A 24,272-nucleotide genomic window follows, 5' to 3' on the forward strand; every position below is an offset into this window, starting at 1 on the left:
GATTACGATTCGTAGCGCCGTAACCCGCCATAAGCAGACGCGCCGCGGCCGAAAGGAAGCCAGCGTGTTCGCAGGCAGGATGATCGCTCCGCCGATATGCGTTCCCATGCGTCGGTAGCCCCCTTCAGACCCACCCCACCTTGGGTGGTTTTTGGGGGGCCGTTCGGCCGGCGAACCACTGGATGGTCGATGGTCGATGACCCCCGTTGCGTAAATGCAAATCCACGTTTATGGCGTGCAGTTTATGGCGCTCGGGCGCAAGCGCAGACACGGGCGCCCCCGGGGTCCACAGGGATAGCAGGGAGGGGAAGAGGGCGTAATCATAAAAGACCGTTGGAGTCCGGGTCGTTCGATCGACGGTTGATGCCCAAAATCCTACCAACAGATTTAGGAACCTCTCGAATCTGCGTCCCCGGATCCGGATCGTAATGGAGACATAAACTGGAGACGCCTTTTGAGTGTTGTAATAAATTTATGATTGATGACCGTGGAAGGAACAGGACCCAGGCCGCTCGCGCCCACCTGCCTCGCCGTTTCAGTTCCGTTGTCCAGTTCGCGACCATCGCCCGTTCCAATCGTGGTTCCCAGCGGTAAGAAAACAAGCAACAAACACACACTCACTGGGACCCTCAGTGACCCCGGCGAGGGGTTGACAAACCGCGGGTATCCTTTTCCCCGGTCCAGGGCTCCGGTCCGAACCCATCCGTGCGTGACACTGTTTATCCTTAAACAAATACCGATAATTATCGAATTTATTCAATTCATCCATGGGGTGGTGGAAAGGCCTGGCGGTGGGACCGAGGGGGGACCCCTGCCGTGCTGCGTGCCGTCGTTGCGATCCGCGTTGATGCGCGCGAACAAACCGGAACAAACCCAGGACCCTCTCTCGATTCGGGATTCACGTCGGTTTCCGAATTCCGGCCACCTCAACAAAGGCTCACACCACACACACTGACACAAAAAAACACATACACAGAAACGTATGTTTGTTTCCTGTGTTTCCCGAACGCCCCGAAGGCCCCGCGATGATGTGATTGACAATCCTCCGACAAATCCTCGGCCCCGGGGAATCCAGGCACCGGAGACGGGGCTTCGATACCGGCGCATTATCTCCACGGGGAGTCCCCCACAGAAGGGAGCCCGCAAAGGGTCAGAGGACACAGAAACCTCGACGCGCCCCGCAACCCACCAAACAACCGGGCCCGGTCCGACGCACCGTTTCCGGGCTGGGAACTTCGGGGCGTTTCTGCGCCTGGCTGGCAGGGCTGGGAAACTGCTGGGAAGGAGTCTGTTTTGAGGTTTTTCCTCCAGCGGATCCGGATCAGGCACCGGATCCGGCGCCGGAGGCAAATCGCCGCCCGCCGTGGCCAACTCCGCCCGAATTCGAGCTCAGCGTTCCCAGCGCTTCGGAGGCGCACACTCGGAACACTCGCCGTTCTGAGTGAGCTGTGTGAGCGACGCAGGGACCACACCACCCGGGGGGGGGGGGTGAAGGGGAGGACCTGGTCCAGGTGCGCGGCCAAGCGAAGTGATAACTCCGGCCGGGGCCCGGGCCACCGTTAATGACGAATAATGAGATTCGGGTCCATAACTTACGTTCAGCACATCAGCTCAGGGCCAAAAGAAATGGTGCGGAGATCAGGACGATAAGGACGAGACCCCGGCGAGAGATCTGGCGACAGATTCGGCGACATACCTTTGCGCCACATTCCACTGCGCCTTACGTTGTGGATAAATTCTTGGCGCAGAACGTCACAAAAAGTTCACGAAGAGAAAAGTCGAGAAGTTGGGCATTTGAATAAATTGTCGATTTGGCGCGAATGGGCCCGAAAGCAGCGGCAGGAGCCTCATCGGTGGCGGTAAGGTGAAGCCATTTCCTGTCAACGCCTAATCTGCGAACACTAATCTCTACTTTGGCGAAGCCCCTGTCGAATGCGGGGTGATCCAGGTCTTCCAGCGCTTATCGGGACCACCGGATCGTGGCCAAAAATTGAATCATCAATTAATGACACTCTTTCCCCCAGGCAGAGCCCCGAGTCGGCCAAAGGCAAGGAATCGAAGATTTATTAGAACGACGACGGCAACCGCGAATCGTGTACTGGTTGTGTTGCTTCTTCACGGCGTCATCGTCCGCCGAACCGTTTAGGCTACAAATTTATCCCGTCCTCCGTTTAATGTCCAAAACGTGGCCGTAAATGCTCCCATTTTTTGACATCCCAAAACTAGCTTGGCGTGTGCCTCAAATGATGGCGATTTACGAGTGATTCTATTACAATTACCCCGCTAATGCCCGCCCCGGGAACGGTACGGAACACCCGGCCCGGGATTTGAGTGTCCGGGAGATGTGTCGTAAAGATCCCGAAGCTCCCACGACCCACGCGGACCGGACCGCGGTTTTGTCCCACACATAATCACGACCGGGTCGTTAAATTAGCACGGCCAATTCATCAAACACTGCGAGTCTCGGGCGCGAGGCGCCAGCGGTGATTTGATCCAATCTTTATGGGTCGCCCAATAAAACTTTAACCAGCTCCGGACGACGACGCCGCCGATGATCTTCAAAAGAGGCATCTCCGAAATCTTGCGCGGCCCTTTGGCGCCGACTCCCGCGCCTCTCACGGCAGGCGGTCACTGAACGGTTCACGATCACTCCGACAGAGCATACGGACACAAGCGCGCGTCGGATGGGCTCGTAAAACTACTAGACCCCATAACAAGGCAGTCCCGCGCCGGCTCCGAAGGTCCCGGGAACCCCGGGGCCGGGTCCCAAAACCGGCACCTGCCCTGCGACAACAACAGCGCGGAACGACTTTTCTTTGCATAATTTATAACATCGCCTGGCACCGCCATCCATCCTCGGGCAGCCACTTCCCAACCCCCCAACCCAGGTTGGAGTTGTGTACAAGTCGGTGTCACCTGATCGCCGCCTGAGCCTGCGCCTGCGCCACCGTCACCCGGGCCGGGGCCTGTCGGGGCCCTTTAATTAAGTTGTCAGTGTTCGATATTGAGATGAAAAATTTCCCTCGTTCCGCCTCCCCGCCGCGGCCCGACCCGCCCGAGTGCGCTTCCGTTCGGTCTTGCCGAGGCGCCTTGCCTTACCATGTTGTCGGGGATCCTTCGAAGAGGATCGAAGATCGAATCGAGGCCCAGACCCCGGGCCCCGGGCCCGGTTCTAATGTTGCTATTAATTGTAGCCTTCGCGGGCCGGCGACCCTGGCACTGGTGCATTGGTGTGCTGATGGCCGAGGTGATGGTGCAAAAACGAGGGACACGCGCTGTTCAGGCCGCTATGGCTGTATGGGTGTCGAAATTGTTCGTTCGGTCCGTCGGCAGCTCGATCGGTCTTTGGTGAAGAGCCCGTGAAAATGGTGAACCGTGATTCGGTCGAATATTTTTCGAAGGATTTTTCAACATTTTAAGGACCGTTCTACAATCTTGTTTTCCCCAAAAAGCATCAAGAACTTGATATTTTTTTAATTATTTTTATTATACAACGGACAGAACCACGGAGAACATACGCTCGTTGATCGAGCAGTCGGTAGAGCTCGTCGTTCGCAGCTCTGGCCTGGGTTTTAATCCCGAGACCGGCTTGATAGGGGTTGACGGGGAACAACCTTGCCCGTAAAACACAACGTCACAGAAAGCAACAAATACTAACATTGTCGCTGATGTAGACCAAGACCCCGCACGGCGGTTGTAGCCGGATAAGAAAAGGAAGATAGAACCGACGGAGCCGTTTTGGGCGCAACAACTTAAAATTTTGCACTCAAGGTTTGTTAGGGTTTGAACTAATGAATAAGATTTTTTTTAATTTGAGAACCTTTTATGGTTTATTATGCCGTAGAAACCAAAGCTCCCAATTATCCCAATGGAAGGTGCCGCACGAACCGAGGCCGAAACATGTGTAGAAAAATGAAGTTTGATCGAATATTAGTTTGCTTTTGGTTTTGGTACTGGAAAAGCAGAACAAGATCACCCAAAATATTTCTTTCAAGTGCCTCGAAGATTGAAAAAAAGCATTTGCCCAAGTTTATAATATCTGAAGACGATTACTTTGATGAAAACATACTAGATATTCATGAATAAATAAATAATTCTTGAAAAACACGAAACTTGTTGACAAACAGAAACACAAACCTTTCAAAACTTGATCATCGCATTAATGGACGAATCTTTTTTTCCTTTTGCAAAATTCGCAAATACTACACGAAAATTTATTGAGTAAGGATGCAGTCAGATGTATGCTGTACATTACTTTAGAATATTTAGTCGTGGTCATTTCGTGGCTCGTGCGTAGATCAGTGCCTCATTTGGTGCTTAATACGGTTCTGTCTTTTCTAATGATGACAAACAAGCAAACAAACAATCAATCATTATCTGTATTGCGCTATGGTTATTGAAATTAAATTTGCAACCTTAACGGAATACTTTTCACAGCTTTTATCATAATTAAATATGTGACGTTGATATTTAAAGTATGACATTATTTAGTTCTTGAAAAATTGAAAAAAGCTTTTGTTTTTGTGCGATTCAGAATGAAAAACAAAATGGTAAAATAAGGTTCGAATCGAGCGAATCATTGGTTTGGGCCAGACATCGGTCGTTCATTTCAAGAGCATGTTCTGTTCAGCGCTTCGTGACGTTCTCAAAAAGTTCTGTTAATTTTCCAACATAAAACATTGGTTTAAGAACCTCACCACTCACTTTCAATGAGTTAAAGTCCACGTTCTAATATTCTTTCACAGCGCTGCGTACTTCGTAAAAAAAGAAGGAGGAAAAACAAATGTCCATCACAATAATCTAACCAAAATTTGTCACACAAGAACGGAAAAGGAATCGACCAAAAGAATCTACAGAACATAAAACAACCTACTAGGGAGGGCACCCCGCTGCGCCGTGCAATAAACATCGCTCGCCGACGCCTCGGACGAAATCGGATTTGACATCGTTTTGATTACACCATCGGCGGGGACGCCGAACAACGGCCGAATGACATGCAAAAACAACTTTTTCTTTCACCAACCAGCTGCTCGCCTTCACAGACACTGACCGACCGGCCTAACGATATCCTTCCTTCCTTCCTTCCGTCTTCAACCTTTTATCAACCTGTCAACGTCGGCTGGGGTCCCCAAACCGGACCGGGGCCCCGAGTGGACAACCCCCGGGCCGGACCAATGTCACCGACGACGACGACGACGACGAAGGTGCTTCGCTGGATTTTGACAGAAAAATCAATCATATCGAAAACAGTCGGCTGACTCATTTATCATGTCCCGGGCCGGCGTGTGGAGCGAACGAAAACAAACGCCCGGGCGAAATCTGTCCCCGTCAATCGGCTTCGATGGGTCCCGGTGGGTTGATGTCCAGCACTGCGAACTTCGGAGGACCGGACGACGAAGACATCATAAAGCTGTTAAAAGGCCATGAATCACGCAACTGATACGCGACCATCAAGGGGTCCAGGGTTGGCTGGGTATCATAAGCCCACCGCGGCACCCTACCCCGAGTGGGACACGGCCCCATAAAGGCGACATCTTCATCGGCAGTACGGTGGGACAATTTACTGTCACCCAACAAGTCCGCCGAAGTGCATCTTTCATAATGCGCACTCGTAAACACTCTCTCTCTCTCTCTCTTTCTCTCTTTCTCTCGCTCTCTCGCTCTCCTTATGAGTTATGTTGCTCCGGATTAATGGCCGATACCGAGCGGAATAAACATCTTCATAACACCGGCGTTGCGTTGGAAATGATTTGAAGACGGTGATGGTGATGGCTCAGATACGTGACCGGACCGACTTCACTCACTCGCCCGTAAAGCAGGGCTTTCCGGTCCAATCCGGTCCAGGTTGAAGTATAGCCCTGGCCCGGGCGGATCATCTCGCCCCCCTCTGAGACCCCGGGGCAGCTCGGTCTTGCAGGGGATCATCCGGAGCCACGGTGTTCGTGCAATCACCCATGTCCGGCGCACATAAAGTACTTCCTCTAATAAATGCTCGCATGTTTTACGCAAGATTAACATCTGAGCGAGGCGAGTCATTCTTCGGCGCCCTTCTACGCCGCCACATTTTTATGCTCATCCGTCGGTGAGCTGACAGGTTGAGGTCGGTTCCCAAAAGACAGCCACAAAACAAAAAAACACGCGCCGTGTATAAATTTTACTGCTCCCTCTGCTGAGGGGTGGATTGAGTTTCACCGCCGATGGCCGGTGGCCGCCGGTTGTTGTAGCCCCCTTTTGGCACCCCTTCGATCGCCCCGCTTGGGTGTCTTGGGGTGTCTCACCTGCCCGACTGCGTCGCGAGGATTGCGCCGCGAACCACGAATGTCCACGTTGTTCGATTTGCGAACCTCTCGTGTCCTCTCGCGCCCAAGGACGTCCAGCCGGACCGGACCGCCGGAAATTATTATTTGCCAGCGGTCGTTAAGCAAGCGTTTGAAAATGGTGCATTGTTCGATGGGTTTCTGTCCGTCCGTAGCCGGCGGCGCATAGCTTCGGCAGTTTTATGCTGTTCGGTGGCGCCACCATCGGGGAAAGGGCCAGCGATTTCGGACTCGTATGTGTACCGCGTCTTGATAGCACGCGCACACCAAAGGAACAACAAATATCATAAACCGGACCGACGGAACCGACCCATCCGAAGAATTGGGGGGCCCCCGGAGGCACATCCGCTCCAGTGCACCGTTTGGTGCACCGGCGCAGCGAACTGCATCCGGCGCTGCAGCTCGGCCTCAAGTTTGGCGACCATTTTTATGGAACTTTCGAATCGTACCCAAACTCGCGGAGGGGAACCATAAAACGTCGGCGGCGAAGCGGGCCGCGAACCAAACGAACCTGGCGCTGGTTGAGTTTATGACGCGAGCTGGTACCTCTGCCAGGGATGCCGGCGTTCTAAGAGCATTTTAGGGGCGAAAAAAACGCCTTGAGAAGGCCCAAAAGTGGTGCTCCAATCGATAGAGTGAAGAAAACTACGCCGTCGATTGAGCAATTTAAACATCCATAAATCCGTTATTTATCTGCATTTACCAAATGAAAACCATAGACCGCATCTTTCAGAAGTGACCGGTTTCTGGATTTCATACGATGACCGAGTCAACGGGCTGCATAACATGATTGACTTAACTTAGAATTAAAGGCAAAACTAAGCCTAGTCAATACATTAGAAAGTAAGTGTAAGAATGGGGGAACACGAAATCCATTATTTTTGTGTGAAATTCCAAACTTTTTGAAATGATTCCGATGGTCCGATTTACGTTAAATATATAGTGTTTGTTGGAAAATTTGAATTTCAAAATGCTTCTTTTATAGAAATATTTGTCGTCATTGGTGAAAATTTAAAGCATACTATTTTCATACTCTTCTTTTGATCTTTCCTTATCACTCAGGAACATCAAAATTTTTCGTATCGGCACCATAAATACCATGTGTATCAACATCCTGTAACTCACAAATGAATGGAACAAACAAAAACTAGTCGAAGAATTTTTTATAGTGTGAAGTGTCAGCTTTAAAACGAGCATCAATTTGAAACTGTATGATCGGTAATTTACCTACCGAGAAAACAATGGATTTCTTTCTCCCAAACCCAATGTGATTGACTAAACTTAGAACGAATAATTTAGAACCGATAGCACAACCAACCCCCATTAAATATATTTTTAAATAATACTAAGGGAGATATTATAGCGAAGAAGTGACCAGAAATTGTTTCACGAACGACAAAGAGCTAGAGTTCATTTGGGAAGTCTTAAATTTGAGATCTAAAATGAGAAAACCTGGCCAGGAACAACCGTCTACGATGCTCCAGTGACCGTACGTCATAAAAGGTAGTGCGTATTTTTATGAGGTAATTAAGTAAAAGCGCAACAACTAAGCCTAAGAACAGCAATCCCAGCGAAATTGCGTTTTAGGACGTCAAGTGAGAAGAACAGCAAAAACAAAAGCGGACCAAAGCTGCCACCTTCGGGAACACGGAAGACATTTGGGAATGCAGAAAACAGGGTGTCTAAGACTAATCCTAACACGAGTCCTAGAACTACACGGGTAATCCTCACCAAAGTTGCCCATTTTTGAGGTAACTATTTTAAGCGAAACTCTATCAAATGCTTCATTGAAGTCAGCGTAAATCCATGTGCAAAACTTTGTCGAAGTTAGAGTAGCAACCTTTCAGGAACATCGGATCTGATCGGAGATGCAAGGTTCAGGGCAGGACTGAAGATGGCTCAGGGAATATTATCAGGTTAAAACACCGGAGAACCACACAGTTGTGCTTCTTTCCAGGTCCATTTTGCAGGTCTCGCCACTAGCAAAATATGACATTTCAATTTCCGTAGAGCCTGTCCGTCACTTTACATAAATATGAGCTTATGTTGACGAGGATGGCAAATTAAATTAAAGTTAAACAACAATAAGACACAAAACAGAATCCTGAAACGTTGAAACTTATATCTTCTAAGTATAAGTATAAGATCATCTTTTTGACCCGCTCTTTTCCCATATCTTCGAATCCTCTCCAGAAAAGCCAGACCACTGACAGGACATTTGTCTCTCTCTCCTTCTCTCTCTCACTTCCTCTCTCTCTCGCTCTCTCTCTCTCTCGCCTATCGCACACTGGCCATCGACCGCCGCAGAAGTCAAATTATCATTTCAACATTCAATTATAATGGCCAAACCGGCGACGGCGACGGACGGAGTGCAGCTGCAAACGGGGGACACAGCGCATCGTGCAGCGCGGGGTTCGATCGGGGGATTCCGAGATGATCGTAATGATCGGCTCGATGATGACGCTGATGACGGTTGATTACGATTATTACGATTATTTGTTATGCGCCGGATGCGTCGGGGGTCGGGATCCCCGGGATCGCCGCCGGCAACCGATAAGCAATCGGAATTTTTCAGGATGCGCCGAACTCGCGGGCTTCCGACTGTGCCTGTAGTTTATGGGCGGTCACGTGGGAATTTATGTATCGCGCTCAGGTAGAGCCCGCGTGTGGCCCGCGTCATTGAGCAGATACGCCGCGGTTCAATGGCTCAATCTTGTTCTCCACGAGAACAAGATTCCGTGACCGAAGTGGGACCGCATATAGGTAAAACAGCCAGAATGGCAGCCAGTTTTCGAGATGGTCACACCGGAGGCTTCTAGCTCGGTGCCTGGTGAGTGACCCAGCTCCAGAAAGCGGTCACGATTCGGCACGAAAGCGAATCTCGCCTCGGGGCGAAGCGAAGCAAAACCTTTTAAACTCATTTCACGCCCGGACGGCGCCCTCGGATCTGACTTTCTGATGAGCAGTAGCAGCAGCAGCAGCAGAGCCCCCCCCCCCAGCAGATGGCCGGGCAGATGCACCCGCGGCCAATCCATCAATCGGTGCGCCCCAAACAGTCCGGCGGCGGAAAATTTGTAAATTGCTCATTAATTCAATCGGCGCTCCGGCGTTAATGGGTGTAGAGATATTCGCCCACCGGTGGCGGTGGCCACCGGACCGTGCCACCGGATTTGGTGGGTGACGATTTCACCCCCGCACCCCACCCCCGCCGGGCAACATTAGCAAACGCCGTGCCGGGCGAAAGTTTCGTCGCGCATTAGACGCCGCGCATAATGAAGCCATTTTCTCGCGCGTAATCTCCGAAATTTGCTTATCCAAAGGCGCTTCTCGGAAAGCCGGTGGCTCCAGTCTCAGGTGACGAAACCCTAGGCGGGCCCCTCATTCGAAAGCATATTGCATCAATCAGCCAGACGGCCAGCAAGAAGATGAAGCCGAAGCCTGAACTGCTTAATGCATTTCGGACAACATTTCGACTTGCGGCTGCGCGGCCCTCGGGCTAACCGGGGCCGAGAACCGAGAACATTTTAAGAATGCACCATTCGTCGCTGGCTCCATGTTCACTCCACGTTCAGCCGTGTTTAATAGCCATGTAATCTGCACAGCCGCCCAGAGTTCTCTACAGCCGGACCCGTGGGCCCGCCGTATATCATGCAGCAACTCCGAAGAACTCGCGAACGAATCGCATAAATTTCGGTCCAAACCATTTTGTCGCCAGCCGCCTTTGGCCGGTCCGAGCCAGCGGGAAATGGGTGGTAAAATATCCACTTTCATTGCGCACCTCCCCCCCCCGAAAGCAAAGGAAACAAAAGCAAAACACAACACCCAACAACCCAAAGCCGAGTATTATTTATTAATATTTTCCGTAATTTATGATGATGAAAAAGACGGGGACAAACGGGAGAGAACATGGGGCCAGCCCGTGGGGTCGTAAAAAAAAGCGGCCAGCGAGGTGTCGAGGTCCGAGGTCCGGAACACGGAAAGGCTCCGGTTTTCTGCGAGTCCCCATAATGGTCGCGGACAACAAGTGTACTAGCCGAGCGAGCGAGCGGAGCGTGCGGAGAATCAAGTTGTCACCTGGGCCCTTGGGGGGGCAGAAGACTGGAAGGCGGTAGGCGACGTGGCCAGACCAACCCGGACCCGGGCTCCGGTCCCGTCCACACGGGAAAATGATATTTAAATCAAGATAAATTAAATTTATCTAACTCTTTTATTTATACTCCGTGTAGCTACACATGTTCGAAGATTGTGGACGCTCCGGGACCGGTTGCCCCCCCAGCACCCGCCCGTCCTCCTCACCTATGCTGCCACCAGACACTCTCCGATGCTCCGGGTGCTTGCATGCTGGGCTTCAACCCGAGATACCCGAGATGGTTTTCGGGGAGATAAAATATGAACACCGAGGTTCGAGGAGGTCCGAAAGGTCTCCGTGGCGTTTAGCGAAAGGGCATTCGCTTCCCCACCCCTCAGTACTTCCGCTCCGCGATAGCATAACCCCCTGTGGGGGGTGAACCCGTTACGCCTGGGCCCCATTGTCTAACCCCGCGGTGACCCCTGGAGCCACCACACACGCGCTCGGAGGTCTCAGAGAGCAGTCAACCGGAGCATCCGGGGGGTGGCGCCGGGCTACATCTTCATCTCGGGGGCCAGGGCACTTGCGGTGGCCGCATAGATTACGGTGGCCCACGGCGACAGCGCACACGCAACTCCGAAACGGACATTAAACTCCCCGGCAAAACTCTCTGGCGCCATGCCGCAGGGGCCCTGTGCAAAATGTTCTTCTTTTAAAATCAATAATAAAATGCCTCAAAACGTGGCCGTAAAACTCGTGGCGGCTTCCCGCGTTTATGATAATTCGCCGCGGTCGGGTGTTTGAATTTCAAATGCTGCAAGCGCCAGACGGAAGTGGCCGGCTTTGGCGGAGCACGCGAGTTCAGGGGCGGCTGCCGGGAGTTCTCTTCCGGGCCGCAGGTTGTCTAAGACGAAAGACTTGGTCTGTGAGCCATCGCGAACCAGCTTCATTCAGCTAACGCAAGCTTCGCCAACTGGCATTAAAAGTCGCGCGCGTAGTAATATTTCACCGACTCCCGTTCGCGCGCGGCCCAAAACCCGCCAACTGTGGCCACTGTGTCTTCCAGTGTTTTTTTTTTCTTGTCGACCAGAGGGCCCCCTAAAATCGGAAGGGGAGGTTCGCTGAAAAATTGCATTGTATTCGAGGAAAGGAACGAGGTTTACGAGGTTGGTACAGTTTTGTACGCACCACTTCGTGAAATTAATAGTCCCGAGTTGGAATGAATGAACGGCGAACGGCGAACGAACGCGGGTTCTAGTGCCAACCCTACCTACTTTCCGACTCCACCGTAGCCACCCAAAACTCCGGCTCCGGTTTTATGATTAGGAAGCAAATTTACGGCCAACGCCGGAGCCACGGTGGCGGTCCACACATATGCACATACGTAATGAAAGTATTGTTTCGAAACATTGACGAACATTTCTATGACCACACCAAGCAGACGGAAGACGGAAAATGGACGAGCTTCGGAGTACGGCCCCGTTTTGGAACCTTTTGTATATACTTTTTACAACGCCAACATAATGCTGGGCTGGTCCATTTGCGGTCCATCCATTGCAATCTTTCGCGGCACTTGATGTCATTTAAACTTTACTTTGGTGCCGCTTTTGACCTGAAGCCGTATGCGAACTTAACTCCACTTGTGAAAAACTTTTGAAACTCAATGATCCTGTGTCTGATGTCTTTTCCAAGGTGGCTGGTCTGGTGCCTCAAGGTAGCCATTTCGGAACTGAAACGATTTTTACCAGTTGATAATTATTCTGATTGTAGGAACCTTCTATCCCTAGTCTATATTTCTAATTCATGGTCTAACTACAATGGTATGTCTGTCAATTTTAACAAGTGTAGCGTGATATTTTTTTCGCGTAGGAAACGTTCCTTTTCCGTATAAGATTTCAGGTTCTCTCTACTATCTCTACGGTTGAAGCGGTTCGTGCATAAGAGGTTAGTATCCTGGACCCTTTTCATGTTCAAACTTCTACGTGCTCAAATTGTTGGACAAACCACACCAGAACGGATCATATAAAGTCGTTTTAAATCTGAGTTGAAAGTTTTGTGTCTAAATATCTAGTTAATCGTCCTCTAGTCTTGACCGGTTATGAACTTTTTTCGGTGCATTTTTGGTTGATTTATTATTGCTCTCATTCATGGGCTCTGGTCTCTGCATGTATTGTAAGCTCTTTGTATTGAGCTTTAAGATTTTCTATTGTTATCTCTAAGTGTCTCAACCTTTATATCTTTGTCGCTGGTTTAACAATCCCGCCCGTAAAAATGAACTGTTGGGAAATAGCATCAGAGATATTAACAAATATCTCTAGTGCAGGCCAAGAACGCCCAGCGGTTGTGAAGCGCCAAAGAAGAAAAAGTGTCTCAACCTGAAATAAATAAATAACCTGAAAATCTATCAGACGAGGGCATGACAGTTTATGAAAAAGGTAGAGCCGAGCAGCGTTTTGGAACAAATGTTCCAAAAACTTAATCAAAAGTGCATTAGTTGATTAATCGTTTTTTAGGGCTCACCTTTTCAGAAACTTCAAAAATATGTTTAAAAACTTTCAAAGCAGATTTGCACTAAACTAATGGGATTAGATTTTGTAGGAATTGGATCCATCAATAGGATGTGCTTACGTTTTTTAACACAACCGTAAACTCTGGTTTTGATAGGTTTTCTAAAAGGATCTCGCAGGTTTGCAACAGGATCTCAGACTATATCGCAGTCTTTCCCTATGTTACGTTACCTGTGGAATCTATGAATAGCATTGCTGTCCCAAGTAAAGTTGTCAGTTTGATGGAATGAAATCCGAAGACCCAGAGGGCCCAGATTCCACTCGCTGGCGGACATCGTACTTCGTACATCAGATACATCAAAATTACGCCAATCGGTCTGCCGAACAACAAAGACCCAGAGACGGACGGACAGACAACGGTGACAAATACCGAGGCTCTGGACCCACCATCGTCTGCGTCGCGAGTTCATTGCACAATAATTCGAATTTCACGCTCAGCCCCGGCTCGCCGTCGTGTTAATCACTGATAGCAATGCCTGGCCTGGCCACGGCCATTTTGCCTCGGAATGGGCCGCGCCGCGAAATAACGGGCATTTTATTCGATGGCCCGGCGATGATGTAAAGGAAGCGCACGCTTGGCAGGACGCCTCAGGCCTCAGGTGGCCAACGGCTGGGCAATTTGCGTCACCCGAACGTTGGTCGCGCTTGATCGCGCACGCCGTGCGCCGCCACCTGTGAAGGGGCAAGGACCAAACCGAGGAGCGGTCGGTCGGTGTGGCGGCCCACCGACGTATCACTTCTAGGCCGGCACTTGTGTGGAATGTCGGTTAGTAATTGAACAATTACCCGAGCAAATAAGTGAAGTTTAATGAAATAATTGCCGGCCGACGCAAGGTGAGCCCTCCGCTCCGTTGCTGGAACCGCGATGTCAAAGCCCTTCACCGCCGCCAGAAGACGCTCGGAGCCACAAGAAGAACCTTGACGCTGACGCTGGGCCGAGAAGATCAAGGTTTGAAGGGAGCCGACTTTCGTTCTGTTATTGAAACTATTTCACCGTAACACAGCGAGCAGAGTGGGCCAGATTCGGTGAGTCGGTATCGAACGGGTTGTCTCGGTCTAGACGTCCAGCTGGAAGGTGCCCGGACAGTGCCATACTGCACTGAGCTTCGGAACGATTAACGTGCTCTTGGTTGGGCGCTACTTATTTCTACTTCACGCTTCACCGAACACCGACGTCACTCGGAAACGAAGTCTAGCCTTCCTATCTCGTAGCGGGTTTCAGACCAAACAAAGAACGGAACCTCGTCTTCTCGACGATAACTTTGTCGGCGGCTCTAATGACACAATACATTTCAATCCCAACCGGAGGCAGTTGCTAAATGGTTCCTGCTCCAAATGGAACCGAAACCCGACTTACGTCGCAATTAACAACACCATCCGTTGGCCGTAATTAATCTTAATCGTCACCCATTAAGGCTCGAAGGCATCGAAGTTTGCCAAAACGAAGATCGTTTGCGGTGACCAAATTCACACCCCACACTATCTTAATTGGGACCGCGCTCTACATTAGCTAATCTGAACACTGGACCCAGTACCCAACGCCGACAGTGCCATTGGGATTTTGGCGGGGTTCTGGCCAACCAAGTGCCAGAGGTTTCGGTCCGAGAGGCCTTCCTAGACGACTCGGGTGACTTGTGGCGGGTGCGATTGTGGTTCACTAAGCCACAGCCGTTATCATTCCAACGCCCAGGCTCTTCGGTGGGGCGTGAAAATCACCCATCACCCGGAGATGTCGCGGATGCGGACATAATTACTGAAAATTAAGAGCTGCCACGGACCCCAACTGCTGACCGACATTCCCGGCGTTCCCGGCCGTACTTTCCACTGTGCTTCTTACGTCGGTTGGTCGGTGCTGCGTGTTCGACACTTAATCTCGGCGCGGAAATCACAAAATAATCATATTAATAACAAACAACTCGCTCGGCTCGCCAACGAAAAGATCCGGATCCGTTACGTTAATTACTGCCAGCCACCGGGCCGGGCCGTGCGAGGCCAGGTCGGCGACGGAAACATGCAACATCACACAAAGGCGGGCTAATGCTTTAATGGCAACAAACAATCTGTCGCCTGGGCGGCCCCCCGAGGAACGCGATCGACCATGTCGGCCTGTGTACATATAATCAAATTTGTCACCCTAATTATCACATCATAGCACGCGCCGTGCGTGAAACCGGCCGCGGCCACTAATAATGCGCCCCGGGAAAATGATGTGCCAATTGACCCGCGGACCCCGCAATGCCGCTGATGATGATGATTATTACGGGCTACGGGGTCGGTCGAGATGTTGATTAAGCGAAATGCATCCCGCGGACCGGCGGGGAACCGGAACCGGCAAAGTCGATCGATCGATCGACGTCCCGGAGGATCGCGTTACTCGCCACCGGGTCGGTGGGTAAGACGGAAGCTGTGTCTCGGATCGTTGCTCCGGTTGGTTGATGAAACTTTATGAAGCAAAACTTTACGGCAGGCAATTTCTCGAAACATAAACCCGCTCCCGGTGCTCGGTGGCCAGATCGTTCGGCGAACACGGCGAACAATAAAGACGAGCAGACGGTGAGCACGGTGTGTGTAATCGTAGATCCGCGTGCCTCGTTGCGATGTAATCAGATTAAAACGGTACTCGAATTCACAGGCAGGGCGACGATCAACATCTTCATCGGCTAATTGGCACCGAACGCACTCGATCGGGGCTCCGATCGGCACCCACTGCTGCAACCGGGTAGCATAAGTTGAAACGAACGAACGAAATATTGTAATCACCACCAACGGTCAGCGGCAAGGATTTTTCTACTAAAAACAAATTGCCGATCGCAGCGCAGAGATTAGAGCCGAACAAATTAAACCAAAAATATTAAAGCCATTTCCGGAAAGGCCCAACTCGGCGACGACACGGTGCCTTGGGAAGGACATAAAACCACGGGAGCCGAAAAGCCGATAGTCGTTAAGATGCGCTCCAATCGATAATGGCGGAGCTCGGTGGGTCTTTCCGCTCCGTTGCAGTGTTGACGATTGGCCAGGCGGTGCATCATCGTTCCTTTTCTTCCGTCTCTATTTCCCGCCGGTGGCGCAGGTGGAAGGGCCGCCATGAATTATGGAAACCCGCGCTCCGAAGGGCGCCGATGAACGGGAAGATGATCCTTTCTCTCCCCCCGGGGCCCGGGTGACGCCATCACGGGGACGGGAAAACCAAGGCTCGAGGTAGCCGAAGAATGTCTAATTGGTGCATTAAAATGCAATCGCCACGCTGTCCAAGCCTGGGCCCGGGCCCCGGTGTTGAATTATGTATTTATGACTTGTTTAACCAATCTTAACGACTCGTTCAACGCGGCGCAATGTTGATTGGTGGCGCACGTTGCCCCCATTCGGCCACGTCGTCCTAATGAGCAACCGATCGAGGGAAAGGGCCCCGCGTCTAATCTCAATTAAATGCACTTCGCCGGTTCGCGGGGTTGAAATGCACCGCACCATGGGAAATAGGCGCCGAAATCGGGCTCACCCGATGGCGGCTGCGGCTACGTTATCAATTTTAGTGGCCCATTTTATGGCTGTTTTTCGAAGGTGCGATTTGAAATTGTAATTTCCACCGAAACCGAGAAACAGAAGCCGTTCTCAATTAATGAGCAAATTATAGAAAATACTAACCACAGCCATTCAATTCCTACACCAAAGTGCACCGGAAATGGGGCGATAAATTCATGTGTTCATGCTTAGGAAAGCAAATAAAAAATACGCCAAGCCAAGGCAAGGCACCGGCCAACTCGCTGGGCCCAGAGTAGAGGCCGTAGGCGATGAAGCTACTTAGGCTGAATGAAAATGTAGCTTCGCGATGAAGCTCTCTAATGAGGTCATCGGTTGTTGTTTCCATTTAACGTTTAAACTACGGCGACGAAACCAGGAGGGTTTCCGATCTCAACATGAAGATGACAGCACTGGTAAATGGAAGCTAGTGGATTTAGTTGTCAATCTTAAGACCGTTACTGTTCCAATATTTCAGCCAGTTTCAGTTTCAGCCAGAACGCCTAGTTTTCGCGAGTAAATATTTGATTTTCAGAGACCATCATTGGTCACTGCATAATTCTGGGCAGCTAAATTTAAACGACTGGGAAACGACGAACTATCGTAACGTCCCAATAATGCGACTACGGACGAAAACATAGCCAAAATGTTCACCAAATGGGGCTAGAGGACCACCGACTTAAGAAAGGCTGAGAACAGAGGTTTTGAGCATGTCAAAACAACGTGTTTATAACAGCTTTTAAATCAAAATTTAGACATTGTCACGTTAGACCAAAAACGAGTTCTCTTATCAGCCATTACTTACCTCCAAGTTAGCTTGGAGTATTACTTCCAAGTATTACTTAGAGTTAGCTCCAAGCGACATCTTTTTGGCCGGGAACTGAACATTGCTTTACTTCATCAAATGAAAAGGAAATCACCTTCGAGCACAATTATTTTGAAGAGAAAAAACTGCTGGGAACATAAAACATAAAATTCTCCAAAGAGTTCCTTGTTGGGCCGCAAATTTTTCAAATCACTCCACAAACAGTGCGCCAAACGTGAAGAAAGTTGCGGATCAGCTTAAAATGCGGATTATGTTGGTGGAAAATTTCCCAACAAGGTTCCCAGCTACCGGGGGAGCCGTTTTTAAGGCAGCTGGCCGATTTGGGTCAAGTTCACAGACCCTCCGCCAAATCACACATCGTTACGGACGCTCACAACACAGAGCTCGGACCATCGGACCACGCAAAATTATGCATTTATGAGGCAATCTCTTGCTAGCCATTAGCCACCGGCAGTTGCCGGCTTTCTCAGCTTGTCTCAGCCATAGCTCTGGAACAACCGACCCGATCTCCGGACTCTGGACCGAGCAAAACAATCCGAAATTAAGCAAATACTGCAAAAGGCAAAAATACGGTGGCGCCTTCGTCATGGCACAAACCTACTTGCGGGTTGCGTGTTTTATTTATGAAAAACCCCCACAAAAGTCGGTGGAATTGAATTTTTAATGCCACGGACCTAGAGACCGAGAACTGTCGAGCCCCGGAATAGGAGCCCCAATGGGAATGGTGCCAATATCAATTTTCTCGTCATCGCCACCGTGCCTGTTCCACATTTTGGGCTACTAGCTTCTGAATTTCCGCTCCAGAGCAGAGCTACTGTATTCCGGAAGCCGCTCTTGGAATTGGTCTCCGGTCTCTGTTTTGCTACTTCTTTCCCCCCCGGAACAAGGAAACAGCGGGCTCGTTTGTAACATTCCGGCGGCTTGTTTAGAATTAATAATAATTTTATAATTTCGTAATTTTATAAAAACACGTGGCCAGCATAGCCTCTGTATGTTGGGTGAGTGAGAGACTTTACCTCATAAGCAGCACCCTTGAACGGCGAGCCACGAGCCCCGATGGTAAAACCGACCATCGGAAAGGGCTGACGGAATTTCGTTGTGGCGATCTCGATCCTCACCCTATCGGTGCGTGTTCATCTCCATTTCTCTAGCCAGCCAGCGTCGGATAACGTTGTCATCTGGACCGAAACGACATGAGTCGTGACATAATGATCGGCCCGGTCCAGCCGGAGTCTCTTCGTCATTAAATCATAGCTTCCGTTTGCGTTTTCCGAGCGAATTCGGTTTCACCGAACACCGATTTGTGGATCGCAAAGCCGGAAAACTTTCGTAGCTTGTTGAAGGGGTACATTAAGGGTCAGAAGCACTGACCAGTGGAGTTTGGTGGTCAAAATGGGGAAACACCATCGAAACATCGTTGTAATGGGCGCGCCTAGAAATCATTTGCCACAGTTCAGTGCACCAGAAAATCGCTTAATCGTGTCCCGCGGAAAACTACATGGCACCACATATGAGGGGTCTAACCCAACCCGGCAGAACGGAACGATGGCATGATGAACGACCGTACCGAAAGCCATTTGTTTGCAATTTGCACCGGAATGGCGTCACTTACCCCCGGAGATTGCGCGTTAGTACGTGTGGCCGTGAATGGTTCTATGGAAATATTAACTAATTTTTCAACCATTGCACGGAACGCCCTTTTGAAGCGGCTTGGTGTAGGTCTCTCACCTGAAAAACGGAAAGAAAAAACGATTCATTAGAAAAGCCAGGAATACTCCTATTTTTGTATGCCTTCAGTTAGCACAAAGCAGGATATAGAGAAGGACATTCCGGCGAAACTGCACGGAACCTAGTCCTAGCGAAGTGGAAAGAGTTGATGGGTCGTTGATAATCGGGCTTTTCTTGGATTTGAAACGGGCTTTTGAAACCATATCCAGAAAGTTGCTGTTGGATGTCTTGGAACGTTTCGGTATCGGAGGGTTCGAGCTCTATTGGTTCAAAGAACTGAAAGAATCCAGAGCACGGTTTCTAAACATTTTTTTTCCAAAATGCAGAGTGTTATCACTCTTGGAGTTCCTCAAGGAAGTGAAGCATCACACACGCAGAGCATAAGAGCAAAGAGTTTTAGAGATGTCTTCGAGAATTGATCCTCCTTGGAACTCCTTATTTATAAAGGGTATCCAATGGTTTAATTCAATGCCCAAAACGAGATAGTGGATGCAGATAACATTTGGAAGTTTAGACGAAGGTGCGCTCTCTTAGTCAAAGAAGTAGTTAGGTAAATGCTGTTAGTTTTGATCTGTAAACTACTGGACTCATCGGCGGAAGCTGGATGATGATGAGAAAAAAAAAATATTTTGTTTGTTTGATTTTTCATTTGAATTTGGATTTTGGATCATATTTATAAATAATAACATGGTGTACATGAATGAGACTACATATTTTTGAGACGCACGTAAAACTGGACAGTCCTAGCAAACACTCAACAATAGAACGACTCTCACTGCACTCGTGCTATCGTGGGACAAGTGCATCAAATTCGTCCATTGACGATTTTTTTTATGCTACCGTAAATATCCTAGATAAATGTAATTTCCGCCATTCTTGGTAGTGGTACCCTAACGCCACAATAGTTCTAAGGAACCGGCCACGCTGGAAGAAATGGAGATTTTACGGGGGCAATCCGGAGAGTGGTTCCGCTTGCGTTTTCTCCTTATGGAAATGACTGGATACCGTTGTATGCATGGATTGGAGTCATACAAAGTGTTCTAGAGTGTCTTGCAACGATGCCATCACTTCGTACCAAGTTTTTTTTAAATATAAATATCATAACGATAACTATATCGGCTATTAAAAAACCTATGTACGGGTAAGAGGTGGGTCTCATCATCATCAATAGAGCATTGGCCTACGGTGGGCCCATAAATAAATTCTTAACACCGAGCAGCGTTTGAGATCTCGACGGCACAACTCATCCAGCCCTCCAGTCACAGCCGTTCCGGGAGCGATTTGATAAGCGAAAGTTGGCTCCACTCGAAGCTGATTAATTGGCGTCAAGTGCAACTCATTACAAATGAGTCTGCCCCCGGAGGTCACATGGATCCAGTCGAAACATCATTATGGAGCCATAAATAGTACCACATTGCTGCTGGTCGGCGCCGTCCTGTCCAGGCGTCTACGAAACGTCAAACACATCAAACCGATCGGCGACCCGCACACAATGGCCCTGCATTCAACCGAGACGCGAGACCAGTTGATAGTGTTTAATCGCCCTGCCCTGGGTTCGCTGTTGTTGGTCAGCGGCAAAACTGCACCCAGAGATGCACCACCGGCGGCATTAGCATACTCGGACCCGATGCTGGTTTTATTATCCCCCCAACCAGCATAGGACCACGGGCACATAAATTTGCCCATTTTTCCCACTAACTGTCACCGCCGAAACCTGTCCCAGATCGTGGTCCCGAGCTCGATAACGATTTTCAAACGACCAAAAATCGGTATTCATCGCCTCGCGTAAAACCGTTGATCTCATTTAAATCCGATACGGTTCGATCGATCGATCGATGCGAGAAGAAACGGTTGGTCGTTAAATTTCGTTGGCGCCAACATTCGAGCTATTCGATCGCTCATCATCTAAATCACCATTTGATTGCCGGCCTTGCCTTGCCTTGCCGGGGTGGGAAAGACCGTAGGCCAACAAATAACGCACGTGGTGCTCGGCTCATTCCGAGATGCCCTCCGTGCCGCCGTGTTCGCCGTTTTGTTGAGACTCCTTTTCGTCCCAGAAACACTAACAAACGTATAATCGGAATCATTATAAATCATTATCACCTTCCGCTAAATGACCATTAAGATTAACGTTACAGGGTTGGGAAAATGTTGGGCCTAGACCTAGCGCTAGCCTAGCCGGCACTTATCCGCGATCTCCGGTCCGGCCCTTCCGGTTTGCCCCAGGAGGACTCAATCCTGCACCGGTGCACTATCCTGGGCTGTAATCGAGCGCCGGAACAGGAAAAAGACAATCTATAACGCCATTATATTTTCCCCTAGTTTTGATAAATGAAACATAAATTATCGCCGGGCGCGAGCGCGGCCCCGAGAATAGAGGCCAACCGACCGGTGCAGACAAAACGGCAGGACACGGACAGGTGCGGTCGCTCCTAACGCACCGGAGCGTGAAGCGAATGGAAGCCGAGGATGACAAAAAAGGACTCGAGTGCCCGAGTTGGACAGTAGATCAACGGGCGATACCACCGGTTGCTGCTCATCGGACCGATCTTTCGACCCGAGGACCCGGTCCAAGGATCGTTGCTAGGTGGGGTCATAAATTATAGGACAAATGGTACCAGAAAGAGGGCCCGTCATATGGACCACTCTTTCTTGTGGGTCACATTCTACAGTCGGTTTTAATGTGTTACTTACGCTTCTAGCTGATTCCTGTGATCTTAATGAACTCGTTGTTTTTTTTAAAAAACAATTGCTATATGATCAGTCAGTAAAAGATTTAGTTAAACGCCACAGAACGCCAAGGTCGAACGGCAACGATCGTGCTAATTTGAAGATGCGTGTCACGAACATGAAGATGTTAACTGCCGAGTGCACCGGAAAAAGGTGCCAATACTGCCCTACACACGGTTGTACTACAATATTTCATCTTTTTCCTCCTCACATTTCCGCGGTGTTCGGGAACCTAGCCGGCGGTACATTCGTATCGTGTGTTATTACAGAAGCAATTTATCATTCCTTAGCTTTTTGCACCGCTCAACCCGTTCGACCAGCATTAGCATTTCACATTCCGCTGCGTCTGGTACAATATTCGTCCGTGTAGTGTAGCCGTTTTTTTTCATTCTCCCCTGGCTGTTGTTTGCATATTGCCCTGGCGCTCCTGCGCCCGTGTTTTAGTCTTCTTCAACATTGTAATGTCTCGCCCCGCCGCAGTCCCGCGGGTCGGCCCTTATCGCCCGCGCGCGCTGTATCATTTTGCGAATGCCACTCAGGAGTGTTGGCCTGACACGAACCTTGGCTGGCGTGGCGTAGCGTGGTTTGCAATGCGTGTGTTGCGGCCCGCGAACGGAGCATAAATATGATCGCAGACCGTACAGAAAAAAAACGGAAGATAAATACGGAGAAATGTGGCTGGCAAAAAGCGATATGCGTACGCAAAAAAAAAAACAAGCGACGAACAAAATCATCGCTAACCTCACTATCATCTCTCTCGCTCTCTTGATCGGTCGCTGGCTCGCTCGCACTTCGGCCGTATCGGTAGCGCCGGAGCGCGAGATCGAAAAAACGGCGAAATATCGATCAATTAATATTTATGATCGACTCGCTTCCTCTCGGCGCTGCGGTGCAATGTAAAACACGTGTTCGACAGCTATTTAAATACTGGCGCGCGCATAACGACGACGACGACCGAGCAATGCGCTAGTGCGCCAGTCCAACGAAAGACTACAACGATTCCGCAAGCGAGGAACCCGAGAGCGAGATCAACCTGCTTTGCGATGCGAAACCGAGCGACCGAGCGTGCTAGAACGGCTCCTAGAAGATATTCGGCCACATTCCCCGCCGGACACGGCCGCCCCCCCCATCCCATCATCATCATCATCATCACGAGAAGTCGTTACGGTTGTCAGCGTTCAGCCCGGTAGTTTCGCCCTGTTTCACCGTGGCTTGGGGGGGGTTTAGTGTTGCCTGCGCTTGGCCCAACGAATTGTTTTACCCCGTGGCCCGCGGTGGCTCTATTCATTTGCCCCGTTTTATTTACACAAATAAACTGGCATCCGAAGAAGAAGATGCCGGTTGTGGTTGTTGGCGGCAGCGGCATCTAATTTCGCATTGACAACTGTCTATCTGCCAGCGTTCCCACTGCTCTCGCCGCTTAATTACACTCATCGCCGACGTCGTCACCATCCCGGACTGCCCCGAACTGACATATGCCGAATTTCTCTCCCGACCAAATAAAAGGCTGCGCTCCCCAAATCGTTCGCGGCCGCGGGACCATCCAACACGAAATCATTTTACACACCCCAAAAAACCTGGGCACCGATGGGAACGGGCCATCGTAAAGGGTAGTAAAAGTGTAAAGAAATAAATTTCGGCAAAAAAGAATTATTACGCCGAGCGAGCGAGCGAGCGGCGCTGATCGAGTACCGGCGCGGCTCTCGAGCACTACTTATATAGCCCCCGATCAACCGGTTGCAGCCGACGACGGGACGACGGGTTCCGGCCGCGGTCTTTGCATAGCTCCAGCTCACTGAGGCGGCGTCATCTCACGCTGGGAATCCGGGAGGAACGGGGCCGAAATAAATAACAGGCGCAATCCGCGAGTGCGAACGGGGCTTGAGTGAAGGCTTCTCGGATCGGACACCGCCATCGCCGCCGCCGCCGCCGCGCGAGGAGTGAGATTTACGGTGCTGGTTTTATTTTGCCGATGATAAGTTTTACAGCCCAATAACGTTGACTCTTTGCCGACTAATACGGGAGAGCCCTGCACGTCGGCACGGTGCGAATTTTGGTTTTCACGGTTTCGGCGCGGCCAAATCCTAGAACCGCGCGGGAAGAGCGAAAGCAGCGCTGAGGACGAACTCACGCGGGTGCGTGGTAACATTTTTCCGGGTTGTATAACTTTATTTGCCCACTTCCCGGACGGCATAAAGTGTTGAGGCAGTCGGCCAGCCTTCATCGATCGGTCGGTCGGTCAGTTGTTCTGCCAGATGATCCGAGATCCCAAAGCCGACCGGAAACATGTGGCGAAATCCGTTTGGCGAAACTTGAGCGAGATTAGCGAAGACGGCCACAACCCTTGGAGGTCACATTCAATCATCATACAAATGATGGTACGCATAACCGATAAACGGTACAGTTCAAGGCTAATTTAATAACCGGGAAGCCGCCAGAAAAATCATTAGAGGCCACCGTCGCAATGGCATCAAAGTCAAATTGCCGACCTCCTTTGAAGTTCTGCCACGAATCGGACC

At 50.1% G+C, this 24,272-nt stretch overlaps 1 protein-coding gene across 1 annotated transcript in view; it reads right to left on the reverse strand.

Moving 5' to 3' along the window:
* The window catches only part of LOC131208806 (protein apterous-like), a 57,187-nt gene that overhangs the window by 20,521 nt on the left and 12,394 nt on the right, over nucleotides 1-24,272 (reverse strand). The window lies entirely within an intron of this gene.

The sequence above is a fragment of the Anopheles bellator genome, chromosome 2, assembly GCF_943735745.2.
Source record: "Anopheles bellator chromosome 2, idAnoBellAS_SP24_06.2, whole genome shotgun sequence".
Lineage (NCBI taxonomy): Eukaryota > Metazoa > Arthropoda > Insecta > Diptera > Culicidae > Anopheles > Anopheles bellator.